At 42.0% G+C, this 13,525-nt stretch overlaps 1 long non-coding RNA gene across 1 annotated transcript; it reads right to left on the bottom strand.

Annotated features, from left to right (window-relative positions):
- Nucleotides 1-951: 951 nt before the first annotated feature.
- Nucleotides 952-1,396, bottom strand: LOC115161353 (uncharacterized). The gene is made up of 3 exons (XR_003869249.1): nt 1,306-1,396; nt 1,136-1,195; nt 952-1,023 (listed from the first exon to the last, which is right to left on the bottom strand). It is a non-coding gene; the product is annotated as an uncharacterized LOC115161353 (long non-coding RNA).
- Between the last annotated feature and the right edge of the window lie 12,129 nt (nt 1,397-13,525).

Here is a 13,525-nt window from a genome sequence, read left to right as displayed (position 1 = left end):
TTCAAGTTCCTTGGTGTCCACATCCCCAGCAAACTATCATGGTCCAAATACACCAAGACAGTCGTGAAGAGGTCACGACAACGCCTATTCCCCCTCAGGAGACTGAAAATATTTGGCATGTGTCCTCAAATCCTCAAATGGTTCTACAGCTGCACCATCGAGAGCATCCTGACTGGTTGCATCACTGCTAGGTATGGCAACTGCTCGGCCTCCGACCGCAAGGCACTACAGAGGGTAGTGCGTACGGCCCAGTAAATCACCGGGGCCAAGCTTCCTGCCATCTAGGACCTCTATACCAGGCGGTGTCAGAGGAAGGCCCTAAAAATTGTCAAAGACTCCAGCCACCCTAGTCATAGACTGTTCTCTCTGCTACCGCAGAGCGGTACCAGAGCGCCAAGTCTAAGTCCAAAAGGCTTCTAAACAGCTTCTACCCCAAGCCATAAGAGTCCTGAACATCAAAGCAATGGCTACCCAGAATATTTGCATTGCCCCCCCCCTTACGCTGCTGCTACTCTGTTTATTATCTATGCATAGTCACTTTAATAACTCTACCTACATGTACATATTACCTCAATTACCTCAAATAACCGGTGCCCCCGCACATTGACTCTGTACCAGTAGCCCTGTATATAGCCTAGCTATTGTTATTTTACTGCTGGACTTTAATTATTTGTTACTTTATTTCTTAAGGTATTTTTCTATAAACTGCATTGTTGGTTAAGGGCTTGTAAGTAAGAATTTCACTGTGAATGTCTACACCTGTTGTATTTGGCGCATGTTACAAATAAAAGTTGATTTGAATTACACAAAGATGACAGAACATGTGTAGGAATTACACAAAGATGACAGAACATGTGTAGGAATTACACAAAGATGACAGAACATGTGTAGGAATTACACAAAGATAACAGAACACACCACAGTAGGTGAGGCGATCCTGATAAGCCATGATCATACAGTACATGAACCCAATACTCACTCAAGTATTCTCTCTGACCTCTGCTCCATTTGTTCAATCAGCATCTGAAAGAACAATCACTATTATTCATCTCTACAAACACAACAGAGTTTTTCAACCAAACGGATGGCTTAGCAATTTGTAATTCCAACAGAATAAATAAATAATTATACTCACTCTGAACTTGACATAGCACAGTGTGAAGACATTGTCTGCGTTCGTTAGACCCAATGGATCCTGAAAGAAAAATAAATTTTAAATCACACAGACAACTCAAGACAGAAGACTTGTGTACAAGTACCAAGTCAAAATCGATAATAAAAAAGCGTCCGAGGACTTCTTCCTACCCTTTTTGTTAACTGGCTGGTGAGATTCTGCATAGCGTTCACAGTGTCTTCATGAAGTGCATGGCTTTAGACAGACATTGTTGGAACTTAGCCAGATACACTGGGTAATCATAAAAGTTTGGGAAAAAAAAAAAAGTTTGTAAATCAGCCAATATGAAGACACAGCTCTACAGTAGAATACATACTTTCCATTGTGGGGTGAAAATAAACTTACATGGGAAGAAACATACTCTATACATTCATCCAATTTCAAAAGCTTTGGTATTGATCCTTCACTGTTTACAGACAGTGTGGGCGGGTTTAATTTCTGCAGAGACAGGGCGAGAATGAACTCTTGCAATGCTCGAGTCAGGAAAAAGATTAACCAATGACATTTGCTAAAGGATTTAAAATGCCACAGCAAGGAGGATGGGTACAGGGTTTAATACATTTTTTAAAAGACCGTGTTGATGTTCTCCAACTCGTTGAAGTAAGAAAGCTTCTGCTGTATGTTCTCAGTCAGAGCCACCAGTTCTGACTGTTTAAGAGAAAACTATCTGTTGGCAGGGAACCAGGATTTTGATATCAGGCTGACATTTCATGTCTGACGTTTTATTCCATTACAAATGGAAACAGGTCCATGCTACTTTGTTCTGTTGGTACTTTTTGTGCCTCTGACAGTCACATAACCAACATGTGACTGTGTCAGAGAACCTACATCTACAGTGGTTTGGGATTATGCTGCGGGATTTAGTGGTCATTTGTGGTTTAGTACGGTACCCTGCGTCACCACTTCATTGCTCCAGACCAGCGCAAGGGGGAGTTAGAGCACTGATTATGCTTTTGGGTCCTACTGTGTCTCTAACTGACAATGAATGGGCGACATAAACCTAAATAGAAACTGATAATTGTGCACAAGTTAATTATTATTTTTTGAATGATATAAAAGCCCGTTGGATATTCTCACAGATATATTATTAACCCTGGTATTAGCATGACAATATATATATTGGTCATATTGGTCATGGCTCCCGAGTGGCGCACAATGGGGATTCAGCTGTATCCACTGAAACCGCGGAAGGTTCAAGGCACGAGGGCAGGGTGCACGGGATGGGCCGCAGAGCCGCGCACAGAAGACCGATCTACCCCATGGGGAAGGGAGGAGGAGGGAGGGGGGTGGACCCCAACCCCGCCACACTGGGTAGCACAGAGCAACACTTTAAGGGGCATTGCACTAATAATGGCACTGACTAGGGTAAACGTTCCCGCTGTTCTGTTCTTAGTGCTAGTTTGCACGTTCAAACTAAAATAATGTAAATAATAATGGCATCTTTATGCTTTCGTTAATAAAATAATGATAAAAATACTCTTTCAAAATGCCGATGTTTATTTAGTTATGGATCCATAACGAATTACAACGGGAATAAATATCACTGAATTACAGAAATATCCTCCAATCCTCTATATGTAATTATTGTCGGAGGGTCACGTCATATTTTTCGATATACTGTAGGCCTACCGTAGGGGACATGAGTCTCACTAGTGTTGAGTAATGTTCTGTTAAAAGTGGTGTAGGTCTTATTTATTTAAAGAGCATATTGAAGTTAGAAGCAATAGGATTTGAAGCAATAGCCTACAACTATTTTAGCACCGTTTCGCTCTGCTCTGAGACAAGCATGGGGACTGGTCTTGATTAATCAATGAGATTTTTATTTTCACTGAATCTCCGTTTGAATATTGGTTAGACTACAATTATGGTGTAGAAATGTTATGCTCTTAGTGTAACCTTTATTTAACTAGGCATGTCAGTTACGAAGAAATTCTTATTTACAAGGACAGCCTACTCCTTCCTTCCCGTCGGGGAATTGAACCCCGATTTCCCGCACGACACGGGAAATCTTTAGCTAAATAGCCCAGTACTCTACTCCCGACCGTCACGTTGTACAGTACCATATTTTCCGTTCCATCCTAGCAGAAACCCAGAGGGTTTTTTGTTTTTCTTGGAATAGAAACAACCTAATATTAATCAAATTAATTCAGCAAAATTTCTTAAAATCAGTCCCATATACTATGTTCTTACAAAAAAAGGTTTTAAATTCTCTAGTACAGCCACTATTGAAGGCTATCAAATAGGGCTGGGCGATATACATTTTTTTCTCGATATATTCGAGTTTATGTTTTAGTGCGGTATGGAAAATGCCTGTATCGCAAGAATCGAGGTTCTGTTATAATGTTGTAACGTTTTAAAAACGCAGCATCTCACGGTCTTCTCTGTCAGCCCAATGTCGAATCTTGTTTTTTCAGTAATATGGAAGTGGTTCGGGTTTAAGAGGTCTGATGTTCAGCAAACGAGTGTCTTGTGCAAAATGTGTGGAAAGATAATTGCTACGAAAAGCAGCAGTACAACCAACCCCTTCCATCACCTGCAACTGAAACACACGGTGGAATGGGAGGAATGCGTGAGACTACGCCGATTCCAGTCGCCCGATTCCCAAAACGTCTGCTAAAAGACAAACTACCATAGTCGCATCCTTTTCAAACATAATCCCTTATGACAAGAACAGTTTGACGTGGAAGGAGATAACAGATGCAGATATGGTTTCAATCTTTGCAGTAGAAACACCAGGCTTTAAAAAGCTGCTAGGTACAGTTGACCACAAATATCAGCTGCCAAGCTGCAAGTATTTCACGGAAGAAGCCCTGCCGTGATTATACACTGCTACCCGCGAAAGAGTGGCAGAGAAGCTGGCTAGTGTTACTTATTTTTCCACCACAGCCGATCTATGGTCGAGCAGAACATTAGAGCCATACCTAAGTTTGACAGCCCACTACATAAATGAAGATTGGAAATTGCTAAATGTCTGCCTCCAGACGTCGTACTTCCTCGATGATCATACAGGTGAAGTAATAGCCCAGGGTCTCAAAGACTCTCTGGCATCGTGGAAGATGATCATACTGGTGAAGTAATAGCCCAGTCTCTCAAAGACTCTCTGGCATCGTGGAAGATGATCATACTGGTGAAGTAATAGCCCAGGGTCTCAAAGACTCTCTGGCATCGTGGAAGATGATCATACCGGTGAAGTAATAGCCCAGGGTCTCAAAGACTCTCTGGCATCGTGGAAGATGATTATACAGGTGAGGAAATAGCCCAGGGTCTCAAAGACTCTCTGGCATCGTGGAAGATGATTATACGGGTAAAGTAATAGCCCAGGGTCTCAGAGACTCTCTGGCATCGTGGAAGATGATCATACAGGTGAAGTAATAGCCCAGGGTCTCAGAGACTCTCTGGCATCGTGGAAGATGATTATACGGGTAAAGTAATAGCCCAGGGTCTCAGAGACTCTCTGGCATCGTGGAAGATGAGTAACGACCGACAGGTGTGCATGACAACTGACAGCGGGAGCAACATGGGGAGCAACATGATAAAAGCATTGCGCTTGAATAACTGGACCCGCCAGCAGTGCTTTGGGCTCAGGCTTCACCTCGCCAGCGGTAAGCGTGACATTGGATAATTAAAATGGATTCAAAAAAGTGATTTTCAGGCCAGCTGTAGGCTAATGTGTTAGTAGCTGTGTCATTCTGCCAATCCAATAACAAATAACCACAGGCTGTTCTAATTATAACAAATTAACTAAATTAATACATTTTCAATCAAAATTATTATATAAATGACATATTCAAACAGCTTGTGGTCAAACATTCCTAAACAATAGAATAGGCGTGTGGGTGTATGTTGTTCATTTGTTTTGCACAAATACAGTGAGGGAAAAAAGTATTTGATCCCTGCTGATTTTGTACGTTTGCCCACTGACAAAGAAATTATGAGTCTACAATTTTAATAGTAGGTTTATTTGAACAGTGAGAGACAGAATAACAACCAATAAATCCAGAAAAACACATGTAACATTTTTTATAAATTGATTTGCATTTTAATGAGGGAAATAAGTATTTGACCCCCTCTCAATCAGAAATATGTCTGGCTCCCAGGTGTCTTTTATACAGGTAACGAGCTGAGATTAGGAGCACACCCTTAAAGGGAGTGCTCCTAATCTCAGTTTGTTACCTGTATAAAAGACACCTGTCCACAGAAGCAATCAATCAATCAGATTCCAAACTCTCCACCATGGCCAAGACCAAAGAGCTCTCCAAGGATGTCAGGGACAAGATTGTAGACCTACACAAGGCTGGAATGGGCTACAAGACCGTCGCCAAGCAGCTTGGTGAGAAGGTGACAATAGTTGGTGCGATTATTCGTAAATGGAAGAAACACAAAAGAACTGTCAATCTCCCTCGGCCTGGGGCTCCATGCAAGATCTCACCTCTTGGAGTTGCAATGATCATGAGAACGGTGAGGAATCAGCCCAGAACTACACGGGAGGATATTGTCAATGATCTCAAGGCAGCTGGGACCACAGTCACCAAGAAAACAATTGGTAACACACTACGCCGTGATGGACTGAAATCCTGCAGCGCCCGCAAGGTCCCCCTGCTCAAGAAAGCACACATACATGCCCGTCTAAAGTTTGCCAATGAACATCTGAATGAATCAGAGGACAACTGGGTGAAAGTGTTGTGGTCAGATGAGACCAAAATGGAGCTCTTTGGCATCAACTCAACTCGCCGTGTTTGGAGGAGGAGGAATGCTGCCTATGACCCCAAGAACACCATCCCCACCGTCAAACATGGAGGTGGAAACATTATGCTTTGGGGGTATTTTCTGCTAAGGGGACAGGACAACTTCACCGCATCAAAGGGACGATGGATGGGGCCATGTACCGTCAAGTCTTGGGTGAGAACCTCCTTCCCTCAGCCAGGGCATTGAAAATGGGTCATGGATGGGTATTCAAGCATGACAATGACCCAAAACACACGGCCAAGGCAACAAAGGAGTGGCTCAAGAAGAAGCACATTAAGGTCCTGGAGTGGCCTAGCCAGTATCCAGACCTTAATCCCATAGAAAATCTGTAGAGGGAGCTGAAGGTTCGAGTTTCCAAACGTCAGCCTCGAAACCTTAATGACTTGGAGAAGATCTGCAAAGAGGAGTGGGACAAAATCCCTCCTGAGATGTGTGCAAACCTGGTGGCCAACTACAAGAAACGTCCAACCTCTGTGATTGCCAAAAAGGGTTTTGCCACCAAGTACTAAGTCATGTTTTGCAGAGGGGTCAAATACTTATTTCCCTGATTAAAATGCAAATCATTTTCAAAAATTTTTGACATGCGTTTCTCTGGATTTTTTTGTTGTTATTCTGTCTCTCACTGTTCAAATAAACCTACCATTAAAATTATAGACTGATCATTTCTTTGTCAGTGGGCAAACGTACAAAATCAGCAGGGGATCAAATACTTTTTTCCCTCACTGTAGGCCTTGAGGTCTTGTATATTTTTTTATTTTAATAAAGACAATTAAGTTAAGAATTATGTCTTGGCCTTTTTTAATTTGTTTAGAGAAAAACAAGAAATCGAGACATATATTGTGAATCGTCCAAACCTCCGATATTTCTTTTAGGCCATATCACCCAGGCCGACTATCAAACGCTTCTGAAAGATGCCCTCTGGTGGTCAAACTAGCACTAACCAGCATTAATGTTCCCAGTGGTTGATTCTTAAATAAAGTGTCAGTACGTGTTGGTACTGACACAGTCACATAGCCTCCATGTTGGTTCTGACAGTCACATACCCTACATGTTGGTTCTGACACAGTCACATAGGCTACATGTTGGTTCTGACAGTCACATAGCCTCCATGTTGGTTCTGACAGTCACATAGCCTCCATGTTGGTACTGACACAGTCATATAGCCTCCATGTTGGTTCTGACACAGTCACATAGCCTCCATGTTGGCTCTGACAGTCACATAGGCTACATGTTGGTTCTGACAGTCACATAGCCTCCATGTTGGTTCTGACACAGTCACATAGCCTCCATGTTGGTTCTGACAGTCACATAGCCTCCATGTTGGCTCTGACAGTCACATAGCCTCCATGTTGGTACTGACACAGTCACATAGCCTCCATGTTGGTACTGACACAGTCACATAGCCTACATGTTGGTACTGACACAGTCACATAGCCTCCATGTTGGTACTGACACAGTCACATAGCCTACATGTTGGTACTGACACAGTCACATAGCCTACATGTTGGTACTGACACAGTCACATAGCCTCCATGTTGGTTCTCTGACACAGTCACATAGCCTACATGTTGGTTCTGACAGTCACATAGCCTCCATGTTGGTTCTGACAGTCACATAGCCTCCATGTTGGTACTGACACAGTCACATAGCCTACATGTTGGTTCTCTGACACAGTCACATAGCCTACATGTTGGTTCTGACACAGTCACATAGCCTCCATGTTGGTTCTCTGACACAGTCACATAGCCTACATGTTGGTTCTGACAGTCACATAGCCTCCATGTTGGTACTGACACAGTCACATAGCCTCCATGTTGGTTCTCTGACACAGTCACATAGGCTACACGTTGGTTCTGACAGTCACATAGCCTACATGTTGGTTCTGACAGTCACATAGCCTACATGTTGGTTCTGACAGTCACATAGCCTACATGTTGGTTCTGACACAGTCACATAGCCTACACCTGTTGTATTCAGCATTTCACTGTAAGGTCTACTACACCTGTTGTTTTCAGCATTTCACTGTGAGGTCTACTACACCTGTTGTATTCAGCATTTCACTGTAAGGTCTACTACACCTGTTGTATTCAGCATTTCACTGTGAGGTCTACTACACCTCTTGTATTCAGCATTTCACTGTGAGGTCTACTACACCCGTTGTATTCAGCATTTCACTGTGAGGTCCACTACACCTGTTGTATTCAGCATTTCACTGTAAGGTCTACTACACCTGTTGTATTCAGCATTTCACTGTGAGGTCTACTACACCTGTTGTATTCAGCATTTCACTGTGAGGTCTACTACACCTGTTGTATTCAGCATTTCTCTGTAAGGTCTACTACACCTGTTGTATTCAGCATTTCTCTGTAAGGTCTACTACACCTGTTGTATTCAGCATTTCACTGTAAGGTCTACACCTGTTGTATTCAGCATTTCACTGTAAGGTCTACTACACCTGTTGTATTCAGCATTTCACTGTGAGGTCTACTACACCTGTTGTATTCAGCATTTCACTGTAAGGTCTACTACACCTGTTGTATTCAGCATTTCACTGTAAGGTCTACTACACCTGTTGTATTCAGCATTTCTCTGTAAGGTCTACTACACCTGTTGTATTCAGCATTTCACTGTGAGGTCCACTACACCTGTTGTATTCAGCATTTCACTGTGAGGTCTACTACACCTGTTGTATTCAGCATTTCACTGTGAGGTCTACTACACCTGTTGTATTCAGCATTTCACTGTAAGGTCTACTACACCTGTTGTATTCAGCATTTCACTGTAAGGTCTACTACACCTGTTGTTTTCAGCATTTCACTGTGAGGTCTACTACACCTGTTGTATTCAGCATTTCACTGTGAGGTCTACTACACCTGTTGTATTCAGCATTTCACTGTAAGGTCTACTACACCTGTTGTATTCAGCATTTCACTGTGAGGTCTACTACACCTCTTGTATTCAGCATTTCACTGTGAGGTCTACTACACCTGTTGTATTCAGCATTTCACTGTGAGGTCCACTACACCTGTTGTATTCAGCATTTCACTGTAAGGTCTACTACACCTGTTGTATTCAGCATTTCACTGTGAGGTCCACTACACCTGTTGTATTCAGCATTTCACTGTGAGGCCTACTACACCTGTTGTATTCAGCATTTCACTGTAAGGTCTACTACACCTGTTGTATTCAGCATTTCACTGTGAGGTCTACTACACCTGTTGTATTCAGCATTTCACTGTAAGGTCTACTACACCTGTTGTATTCAGCATTTTACTGTGAGGTCTACTACACCTGTTGTATTCAGCATTTCACTGTGAGGTCTACTACACCTGTTGTATTCAGCATTTCACTGTAAGGTCTACTACACCTGTTGTATTCAGCATTTCACTGTGAGGTCTACTATACCTGTTGTATTCAGCATTTCACTGTAAGGTCTACTACACCTGTTGTATTCAGCATTTCACTGTGAGGTCTACTACACCTGTTGTATTCAGCATTTCACTGTAAGGTCTACTACACCTGTTGTATTCAGCATTTCACTCTAAGGTCTACTACACCTGTTGTATTCAGCATTTCACTGTAAGGTCTACTACACCTGTTGTATTCAGCATTTCTCTGTAAGGTCTACTACACCTGTTGTATTCAGCATTTCACTGTGAGGTCTACTACACCTGTTGTATTCAGCATTTCACTGTGAGGTCTACTACACCTGTTGTATTCAGCATTTCTCTGTAAGGTCTACTACACCTGTTGTATTCAGCATTTCTCTGTAAGGTCTACTACACCTGTTGTATTCAGCATTTCACTGTAAGGTCTACACCTGTTGTATTCAGCATTTCACTGTAAGGTCTACTACACCTGTTGTATTCAGCATTTCTCTGTAAGGTCTACTACACCTGTTGTATTCAGCATTTCACTGTGAGGTCTACTACACCTGTTGTATTCAGCATTTCACTGTAAGGTCTACTACACCTGTTGTATTCAGCATTTCACTGTAAGGTCTACTACACCTGTTGTATTCAGCATTTCTCTGTAAGGTCTACTACACCTGTTGTATTCAGCATTTCACTGTGAGGTCCACTACACCTGTTGTATTCAGCATTTCACTGTGAGGTCTACTACACCTGTTGTATTCAGCATTTCACTGTGAGGTCTACTACACCTGTTGTATTCAGCATTTCACTGTAAGGTCTACTACACCTGTTGTATTCAGTATTTCACTGTAAGGTCTACTACACCTGTTGTATTCAGCATTTCACTGTGAGGTCCACTACACCTGTTGTATTCAGCATTTCACTGAGAGGTCTACTACACCTGTTGTATTCAGCATTTCACTGTGAGGTCTACTACACCTGTTGTATTCAGCATTTCACTGTGAGGTCTACTACACCTGTTGTATTCAGCATTTCACTGTAAGGTCTACTACACCTGTTGTATTCAGCATTTCACTGTGAGGTCTACTACACCTGTTGTATTCAGCATTTCTCTGTAAGGTCTACTACACCTGTTGTATTCAGCATTTCACTGTGAGGTCTACTACACCTGTTGTATTCAGCATTTCACTGTGAGGTCTACTACACCTGTTGTATTCAGCATTTCACTGTAAGGTCTACTACACCTGTTGTATTCAGCATTTCACTGTAAGGTCTACTACACCTGTTGTATTCAGCATTTCACTGTGAGGTCTACTACACCTGTTGTATTCAGCATTTCACTGTAAGGTCTACTACACCTGTTGTATTCAGCATTTTACTGTGAGGTCTACTACACCTGTTGTATTCAGCATTTCACTGTGAGGTCTACTACACCTGTTGTATTCAGCATTTCACTGTAAGGTCTACTACACCTGTTGTATTCAGCATTTCACTGTGAGGTCTACTATACCTGTTGTATTCAGCATTTCACTGTAAGGTCTACTACACCTGTTGTATTCAGCATTTCACTGTGAGGTCTACTACACCTGTTGTATTCAGCATTTCACTGTAAGGTCTACTACACCTGTTGTATTCAGCATTTCACTCTAAGGTCTACTACACCTGTTGTATTCAGCATTTCACTGTAAGGTCTACTACACCTGTTGTATTCAGCATTTCTCTGTAAGGTCTACTACACCTGTTGTATTCAGCATTTCACTGTGAGGTCTACTACACCTGTTGTATTCAGCATTTCACAGTGAGGTCTACTACACCTGTTGTATTCAGCATTTCTCTGTAAGGTCTACTACACCTGTTGTATTCAGCATTTCTCTGTAAGGTCTACTACACCTGTTGTATTCAGCATTTCACTGTGAGGTCTACTACACCTGTTGTATTCAGCATTTCTCTGTAAGGTCTACTACACCTGTTGTATTCAGCATTTCTCTGTAAGGTCTACTACACCTGTTGTATTCAGCATTTCACTGTAAGGTCTACACCTGTTGTATTCAGCATTTCACTGTAAGGTCTACTACACCTGTTGTATTCAGCATTTCACTGTGAGGTCTACTACACCTGTTGTATTCAGCATTTCACTGTAAGGTCTACTACACCTGTTGTATTCAGCATTTCACTGTAAGGTCTACTACACCTGTTGTATTCAGCATTTCTCTGTAAGGTCTACTACACCTGTTGTATTCAGCATTTCACTGTGAGGTCCACTACACCTGTTGTATTCAGCATTTCACTGTGAGGTCTACTACACCTGTTGTATTCAGCATTTCACTGTGAGGTCTACTACACCTGTTGTATTCAGCATTTCACTGTAAGGTCTACTACACCTGTTGTATTCAGCATTTCACTGTAAGGTCTACTACACCTGTTGTTTTCAGCATTTCACTGTGAGGTCTACTACACCTGTTGTATTCAGCATTTCACTGTGGGGTCTACTACACCTGTTGTATTCAGCATTTCACTGTAAGGTCTACTACACCTGTTGTATTCAGCATTTCACTGTGAGGTCTACTACACCTCTTGTATTCAGCATTTCACTGTGAGGTCTACTACACCTGTTGTATTCAGCATTTCACTGTGAGGTCCACTACACCTGTTGTATTCAGCATTTCACTGTAAGGTCTACTACACCTGTTGTATTCAGCATTTCACTGTGAGGTCCACTACACCTGTTGTATTCAGCATTTCACTGTGAGGCCTACTACACCTGTTGTATTCAGCATTTCACTGTAAGGTCTACTACACCTGTTGTATTCAGCATTTCACTGTGAGGTCTACTACACCTGTTGTATTCAGCATTTCACTGTAAGGTCTACTACACCTGTTGTATTCAGCATTTTACTGTGAGGTCTACTACACCTGTTGTATTCAGCATTTCACTGTGAGGTCTACTACACCTGTTGTATTCAGCATTTCACTGTAAGGTCTACTACACCTGTTGTATTCAGCATTTCACTGTGAGGTCTACTATACCTGTTGTATTCAGCATTTCACTGTAAGGTCTACTACACCTGTTGTATTCAGCATTTCACTGTGAGGTCTACTACACCTGTTGTATTCAGCATTTCACTGTAAGGTCTACTACACCTGTTGTATTCAGCATTTCACTCTAAGGTCTACTACACCTGTTGTATTCAGCATTTCACTGTAAGGTCTACTACACCTGTTGTATTCAGCATTTCTCTGTAAGGTCTACTACACCTGTTGTATTCAGCATTTCACTGTGAGGTCTACTACACCTGTTGTATTCAGCATTTCACTGTGAGGTCTACTACACCTGTTGTATTCAGCATTTCTCTGTAAGGTCTACTACACCTGTTGTATTCAGCATTTCTCTGTAAGGTCTACTACACCTGTTGTATTCAGCATTTCACTGTAAGGTCTACACCTGTTGTATTCAGCATTTCACTGTAAGGTCTACTACACCTGTTGTATTCAGCATTTCTCTGTAAGGTCTACTACACCTGTTGTATTCAGCATTTCACTGTGAGGTCTACTACACCTGTTGTATTCAGCATTTCACTGTAAGGTCTACTACACCTGTTGTATTCAGCATTTCACTGTAAGGTCTACTACACCTGTTGTATTCAGCATTTCTCTGTAAGGTCTACTACACCTGTTGTATTCAGCATTTCACTGTGAGGTCCACTACACCTGTTGTATTCAGCATTTCACTGTGAGGTCTACTACACCTGTTGTATTCAGCATTTCACTGTGAGGTCTACTACACCTGTTGTATTCAGCATTTCACTGTGAGGTCTACTACACCTGTTGTATTCAGCATTTCACTGTAAGGTCTACTACACCTGTTGTATTCAGCATTTCACTGTGAGGTCTACTACACCTGTTGTATTCAGCATTTCACTGTGAGGTCTACTACACCTGTTGTATTCAGCATTTCACTGTGAGGTCTACTACACCTGTTGTATTCAGCATTTCACTGTAATGTCTACTACACCTGTTGTATTCAGCATTTCACTGTAAGGTCTACTACACCTGTTGTATTCAGCATTTCACTGTAAGGTCTACTACACCTGTTGTATTCAGCATTTCACTGTAAGATCTACTACACCTGTTGTATTCAGCATTTCACTGTAAGGTCTACTACACCTGTTGTATTCAGCATTTCACTGTGAGGTCTACTACACCTGTTGTATTCAGCATTTCACTGTGAGGT

This window comes from Salmo trutta, chromosome 24 (genome assembly GCF_901001165.1).
Source record: "Salmo trutta chromosome 24, fSalTru1.1, whole genome shotgun sequence".
Classification (NCBI taxonomy): domain Eukaryota; kingdom Metazoa; phylum Chordata; class Actinopteri; order Salmoniformes; family Salmonidae; genus Salmo; species Salmo trutta.
Note: the sequence above shows the minus strand (reverse complement) of the source record. Positions and strands in the feature narration are given on the sequence as shown.